Source organism: Geospiza fortis, unplaced genomic scaffold (genome assembly GCF_000277835.1).
Source record: "Geospiza fortis unplaced genomic scaffold, GeoFor_1.0 scaffold140, whole genome shotgun sequence".
Taxonomy (NCBI): Eukaryota; Metazoa; Chordata; class Aves; order Passeriformes; family Thraupidae; genus Geospiza; species Geospiza fortis.
The window spans coordinates 264,357-271,267 of record NW_005054459.1 but is presented as its reverse complement, the minus strand read 5'-3'; positions in this window follow the sequence as shown (position 1 = coordinate 271,267).

Below are 6,911 nucleotides of genomic sequence, written 5' to 3'. Positions count from 1 at the left end.
TAAATGTGGAGTCATTTGCATCTTTGAAGATAAGTGTAATTCAACAGCAAAAAATGGATTCCTTCCTCTGCAATCAGGTCTGATTCAGCATCTGTTCCATCAGGCATCATGGACAGCCTATACTAACAAGCTGTTTCAAGGCACACCAAAGTCACCTTTTATTTCACCCCCAATCACTTGTTTGAGCAGTTACTCAGTTTGCAAGAGCAGGGTGTATGAGGAACTTATGACACAGGAACAGGCAATAAGGAATTTAAAATGTCTAGGAGACACATCATGTCTGATAATACAAATTACTGGGAACTGTAGTTTTCCATCAGCTGCATGGTACCTTTAAGTGTTTTTTTTTTTCCCTGTTGCACTTAAAAGCAGAATAACTTCAAAAATCCCCTCCTTACTTTAATTTGGTATCAGCACAGAATGCTGCAGTTTGAATCATTCTATTTAAACAAATATTAAGACATTTCCTGTTACAATCATTGGGGCCTCACAGTTCTCAAACACCGAGTCATCCTTCTTATTTCAACACATGAGTATTGACTTTAGATGGTTGAAATGCACACCGGGAGACACAGGACCTGCAGCTTTGCCTGCAGCACTATCACCAGACCCGACATTGGGAAGGAGCTGCAGGGTCTTTTCTGAGCAGCAGCCTGGTCTTCCACTGATAGTTGGAGGAATATCAGTGGGATACAGGAATTCCCAGTCACAGGAATTCATATTTGCAGACCTTGCTCTACAAGTTTTTTATTTCAATGCTCCAAATACATCCAGGGCTCTACAGCACTATTGACTTACAAACTCATTCAAGGGAGTGGCTTCATATTGTGCTCCGGGGTTTTTATAACTTTTGAAACAGAGTTCTTTGGAGGGCCACAAGAAGTGAGATGTAGCAGTGCTTTGGTGGGTTTTAAGCTCCTAAAGCAGCAAGAAGTTTGAATATAGGTTCTCTTGGTGATAAGAAATACAGAAATACATGTATTTGAAGTCAATGTCAGTTGAATAAAGGCAAAGAGCAGGACACAGCTGAAAAGAACTAGGACATGTAAGTAGAAGCTGAATCCCAGTGTCTCCAAGGGAAGGAGGGGGCCGCCTACAACTTCCACCCCAAACCCATGGCCTGAGGGGGAGAACAGCCTCTTTCTGAATCACATTTTCACAGAAGCTGAGTCAGCTCCTGAGAGATCTTTAACAAAGTCTCTGTTCTGCAACTTTCCGATAGTCTTTTCCCATATCTTGCAAAAGGCTGAATTTGAACTTGCTCCTTTTATTTTACCACGATTTTCCCTTATAGGAAGAGAGAACAGCCTGTGTCTTTTGCCACTCAAAGCTTGCCAAGGCTTGAGGATCCCTTTTCACCCCCAAAATTAAAGACATTTTGCCCCACAATAATGAAAAACACCATTTTGAAGGAGAGCTTCACACCGATAACAGTGTATTCAGTGTTTTTGGAAGCAAATTACTAGGCTTCCTCCAACTCTAGGCTTTCCTGCCTTGTCCCAGTCACTTGGTTGACTCCCAAAGGTCTCCACCAAAATGTAGCTCATTGGCTAAGTTATAGAAAAGGAGTCTTAAGTAGAGCACTCTATTGAGGTTTGAGTTTTCACTTTAAAATGCAAATGGATGGTAGTTAATTCCCCTTTGGGATTTAAGAGCTTAATTTAAAATGGGAAACGATGATACAAAAATATATATCAGAAAGCATTGCAGTGTGAGAATGAATCCTTTGCCACATGAATGCAGATTCTTAGGGTCAGCAGACGTCTTTATTTATCTGTATTTTAATAGTTTCCCTCAAAACTCCTTTTGGCTAAATTCTTCCTACTTGGTACAGTCTCAGTGGACAACAATAAGGGCAAAATTTGACCAAGTTTTCTATTTTCTAAAATCTTATAGATCATCAATATTTTGCCGGGTATGATAAGTAATGCCCTCATTTCTGTTAAGATGTCTAACAAGACCTTTTCCATACTTACTGAAAATACAGCTGGATGACAGGCCCATTTGCCAATTCTTTGTCAACTGAGAAGGCTAAAAAGCAATCAAAAAAAAAAAGCTGCTTGGCAAAGATATTAAATCAATATTCACTAACCAATTGCAAAAGTCTTCCATCTCCCTTTCTTTTTCACAGCTACCATTTTACTTCTAATGGGGGAGAAAATAAGCATATATAATTATATCTCTAGATCAATTTATTCTTAAACACATATACACACACAGATACACCTCTGCAACCTTACAGGGACCTGGTGATGCAAGTTCTCTAATCTGTAGTTAAAATTCAGAGTGCTCCAATCCTTGCATGATCAGAACTTAAGTAACTCAACCAGATTCCTTCTATTTGTTCTGTCTTCTGGAACATATATCTGTACATAACCCTTCAAAAGAATCACTTCTATGCACACAGACACTGGCAAAAACACACCCACCAGTTTTCATAAACCTTATCCCAGCAAAGGATGGAACTGCATCAGCATGAGATAAAAAATACAGATCACAGCAAGCAACTGCAAAGTTCCTTGTCTATGTTTAGAAAGGTGTAAACCCAGGATCAGGGTGATAATCTAGAAATTATTTGTATTTGGATACACTTCCTTTGGCACATGGGTGCAGAGCTGTGGCCAGGAAGCACATGTGGGGTGGTAAAAGGGGAGCAGCCCCCAACCCAGGTGTTCCCCTGGCCAACACCATGTACTAATCCAGCATCAGCTGGATCATCTAGAAGAAGCACATGGGTAGATCTCTTGGCAGGGTCAGTAACTAAATATTTGTACCACCTCAAAACTTAAAAAACAATGACTTACACAAGCCTTATTTCAAGCTTTCCCTCTGTCTGTACAAGAACGTATCAAATAGTCAAACCCTTTGGTTTTGCCCTTCTTTTTGTTTCCATGTTTTTCTTGCATATTGCAAACTGTCCAATTTTTCCAGGCTCTGTTCTCTCTTTTTTTTTTTTTTTTTTTGTTAGACTGACTTCAGTCAAATCCTAGATCTGAAAGTCCCCAAACAATCAACAAAGAACGTATTTCGGTGTGGTAAATTTGAGAAGTCACAATAAGGGCTGTGGTATGGTACTATGATATCACTCACAGAGGACTGTTACTTCATTGTGAATGGAAACAGCATCTGGCACGGGGTAGGAAATCATTTACCAAGGGAGAATCCAAGAAGTACAGCAATGAAAAATAAGATTCAAATGAGTTTATGGCTATGTAAGTTGTTGTCTTTGTTGGGAAGATGTTTCTTTAAAGTCAGGGAAGGAAGAATATTGCACATTATGTCTTTTTGCCACCTTCAACTCCAATGTTTGTCAATAGCTTTTTAACAATTGCATGATTCACTATTGAGTGTTCCACGCCAAGAGAAGTCAGCATTCTGAACAGCAGAGGGCTCTTTCATTCCTTTTTATTTCATATTTCTGTTATCAACCAACATGTCAGCTGTGAAATAAAACCTGGAGAAAAACTTTGAAAGGATATAAATTCCCAGCAGGTGTCACAGAAATATTGAATTGACATTTAGTCTTCCTTACCCCTACTGTGCGGTTTTGCTGTGTTACAGTTGCTCTATACTAAATTAAATAACAGAATTTTAAAATACTTTTTTCTACACTAGAAGAGAAAGTGAGCAGGTAAAAATAAAACTAGGTAAGTGATGGGAAAAAAAGAGAAACAGGCATCACCAGCACAGTTGCTAAAAGTTCTGCAGGGAATTAATGAGGAAAGAGCAGAAAAGGGGAACCAGGATGTGGAATTCAGTGCAAAGATGAATACAGGAAATCACAGAATCCCAGAATGCTTTGGATTGGAAGGGACCTCAAAGCCCATCTCATTCCACCCCTTCCATGGGCAGGGGAGACCTTCCACTAGACCAGGTTGCTCCAACATGGAGCATCCAACATGGCCATAAACACTTCCAGGGATGGGGCAGCCACAGCTTCTCTTCTCTGTGCATTTACAACCTTTTGAGGTTGAGGAGAACCACTAGGATGTGAAGCAGCTCATTCAACTTTTAGGGTATTCTTGGGTGAAACAGAACTTGCCAGAGAGATTAACTCAGCCCATATTAAGCTGATCCAAGTAGTGAAAAATGACCTTGTCATCTTAGGCCTATTCCTGTTCTTCCTGAATACCTCAGCAATTATAAGAATAACTTTCAAGATAATCTTACCACAGTGGCAACGACATTCCAGTGTAAAAATCAGCTCCTGAGGGACTGGGCCTGCAGCTGCCAAGTTTCTTGATAAAAAATACTCAACATTTGCTTTGAGAAATGCCATTGCTATTACCATGCTCTATTATTCAGGCAAATTCACTAAGCAGCACATTTTGGAAATCAGGGATCAATGTCTGGGCTCTTTTGATAAACTTGTAGAGTCCAGATCCTACCTGAGCTCCCAGTGGGGTATACTGGCTTTAGAGACAGTCTTCCCAAGCAAACAGATTTAAGAGCCCTGGGAAATACCAGTTGTATTCTAACAGCAAAACTCTGGGAACAAGTCTCCAGAGGGATCCCTGCAAAATTAAGGCAGAGCAGGCAGAGCAAACCCAACATGATGCAGGACACACTAGCACTATCAGCTGGAACTGCAGCAAATCTTTTATTGTGAACTGCAGCCTCACGCTCAGGCAAGCAAATCTGGAATTTTTCCACTATGTGCAGGCTGGGGTTACAGGAATTCAAAGCAAAAGTTTAACAATTCCATAATAACAGAGAAATGCAAAGTCCTGTCCTAACTTAACCATGTAAATCTGCTGCTTTGAAAAAAAACACCTTTGTTTTGGGTCAGGTGCCTGGGCACGCCTGGAGTACATAACACTTGGGTGCACCTGGATAACATCACCTGAACTTTGACAATGAGGATTATTTCCTGAAAAAAGACTAGCTCAAAAGGTTATGTTCTGTTCACTAAAAGATTTTGGGGAAACAAATGTGTTATTTCTTCCCAGGCTACAGTATCTGCATCCTTCCTCCAGTGTTGTTTGACTGAAGCACAGCAGAAGCCCTGCCAGCATTCCCTGCTCTGGGCAGCTCTGTGCTTTTCCCCTGAACAGCACAATCTTATGTTTTTCCTGTCTGTGTGACTACAGAAGTTTCATATTTGTAGCCATCTGCACCGAGGCAGAGGCCGCAGCTTCAATCTTAATGGCTGTCTGGAATGATATCATTTGGTTTTTATCAGCTTCAGAGATAAGGCAGCCTTAACTCCCTGAAAAATCCTGGCACTTGCTCCATTTGATTCCTCCTGTTCTCCTAAACCAGGTGTTTTCAAAGGTATTCATATATCTGTCTACAGTGTGGGTGAAAAATACTTAACTTCCAGCTCAGTTAAGTTGGAAAACATCCCCTCCTTTTAAACTAATCACTCACTAAACAAACATTTCTCTTCTACCCAGACAACTACCCTCTTGAAGGACACATCCGACTGCAAAGAACCACACTGCAAAAATACTTTGAATGTAGTCCAAAATGACACCAGTTCTAGGGTCTGCTCAGACAGCACCTGCTGCAGGGTCAGAACTCACAGGAAACCCCAGTCCCCAAGTGGTGACAAACAACACAACCCTACCCACAGGCCATAAGGGGGTTTTCTTAAAACCTCAGAATGCTGTAAGAAAATGTCAGCAGCATTTTTCTTTCCAAAGACCTAATTTTTAAAATGTTATGATAAAAAAGAATAACTTAAGACCATGGTAAGTAAAGGCTTGAAATTAAGATAAAAAAAATCCAACCACAAGTGTATTTTCTTTTTTATGCACCAGTCCTATAAGCTGTTAACAAATAGGGTAATAATACAAATATTAGATTTAAGACCGACTCGATTTATACCTTTATGAAAAAAAGGCCAAGAACCCATGGCTAAATCAGGCCTAACATCTACCTTTAGCACCTGAGCAGCAGTACACCACTAAGTTAGACTTCAGAGGCCACTAATAAATCCCCCTGATCCTAAACAGCTTCACTTGGGACTATCCCCCCCCACCCAAGCCCAGGAGTCCTACTTAAGCCAAGTTTAGGGCCATTGCTTCTTGTCTGAGTAATTCTAGAGGAGTCTTGGGTTTTAGCTTAGTATCAACTGTAACTGGCTATGGATCTTGAATCTGTGCTATTGCTGTAGATTAGGTAAGTTACTAATGGATTTTTGTCTAACTTTCATTACCAGCCTTCATCATGACATGCAAATTTGATTCTAATTTTGGACTCAGGTCTGCCTTGTCCTCTTGAACTTGCCTGCTGATCTGTATTTTTGAATGCTCTCTGGATGTCATCTCTAGATGAATCTTAGTTATCTTCTATAGGTGCTGAAGGATGGAATGGGAACTGGTGAGTATTTCCACAAGCTTGGACATCCAGACATTTAGATAAAAGCTGGAGCTATCCCAGGGGATGTTTCTTGCCCTTAAAAATCAATCAATTTCTAAAACAGCATCATCTGTAATGAAATCTTCTCTGTAAAAGCCCTGTTGCCTCACTAGAGCAGAAGGGCTGGGTAGACAGCTGGGAATGAGGAATGTGCTAGACAGCAGGAAACAAAAGAAACATGGTTTGTGTAGTCTGACAAAACAAACCTCAGTGAGGATGTGATTGCTGTCCATAAACATATCAGGAGAGTAAACACTGCGGGTAAGGATAAAGACCCTACTTAAAAGGCATGAAATAAGTAGAAATAGACTTTAGAAAAAAGAACCAACTTGTCTTCAATGATGTTTTTAGTTTCTTGTTCAAAACTGCAAGAATAAACATCTCAGTTTCTCATCAGGGAAAGCCTGCTCAAGTTATATACTGAGGTGTCTGTGACAGAGAGGATTTGGTAGCTTGGAAACCCTCTGCCAGCTCCTACATCCATCAGAAGGTCAGACTTCTAATTTCTAACTTCTGCAGATGGAGAAAGACTGACCATCTGACAGAAA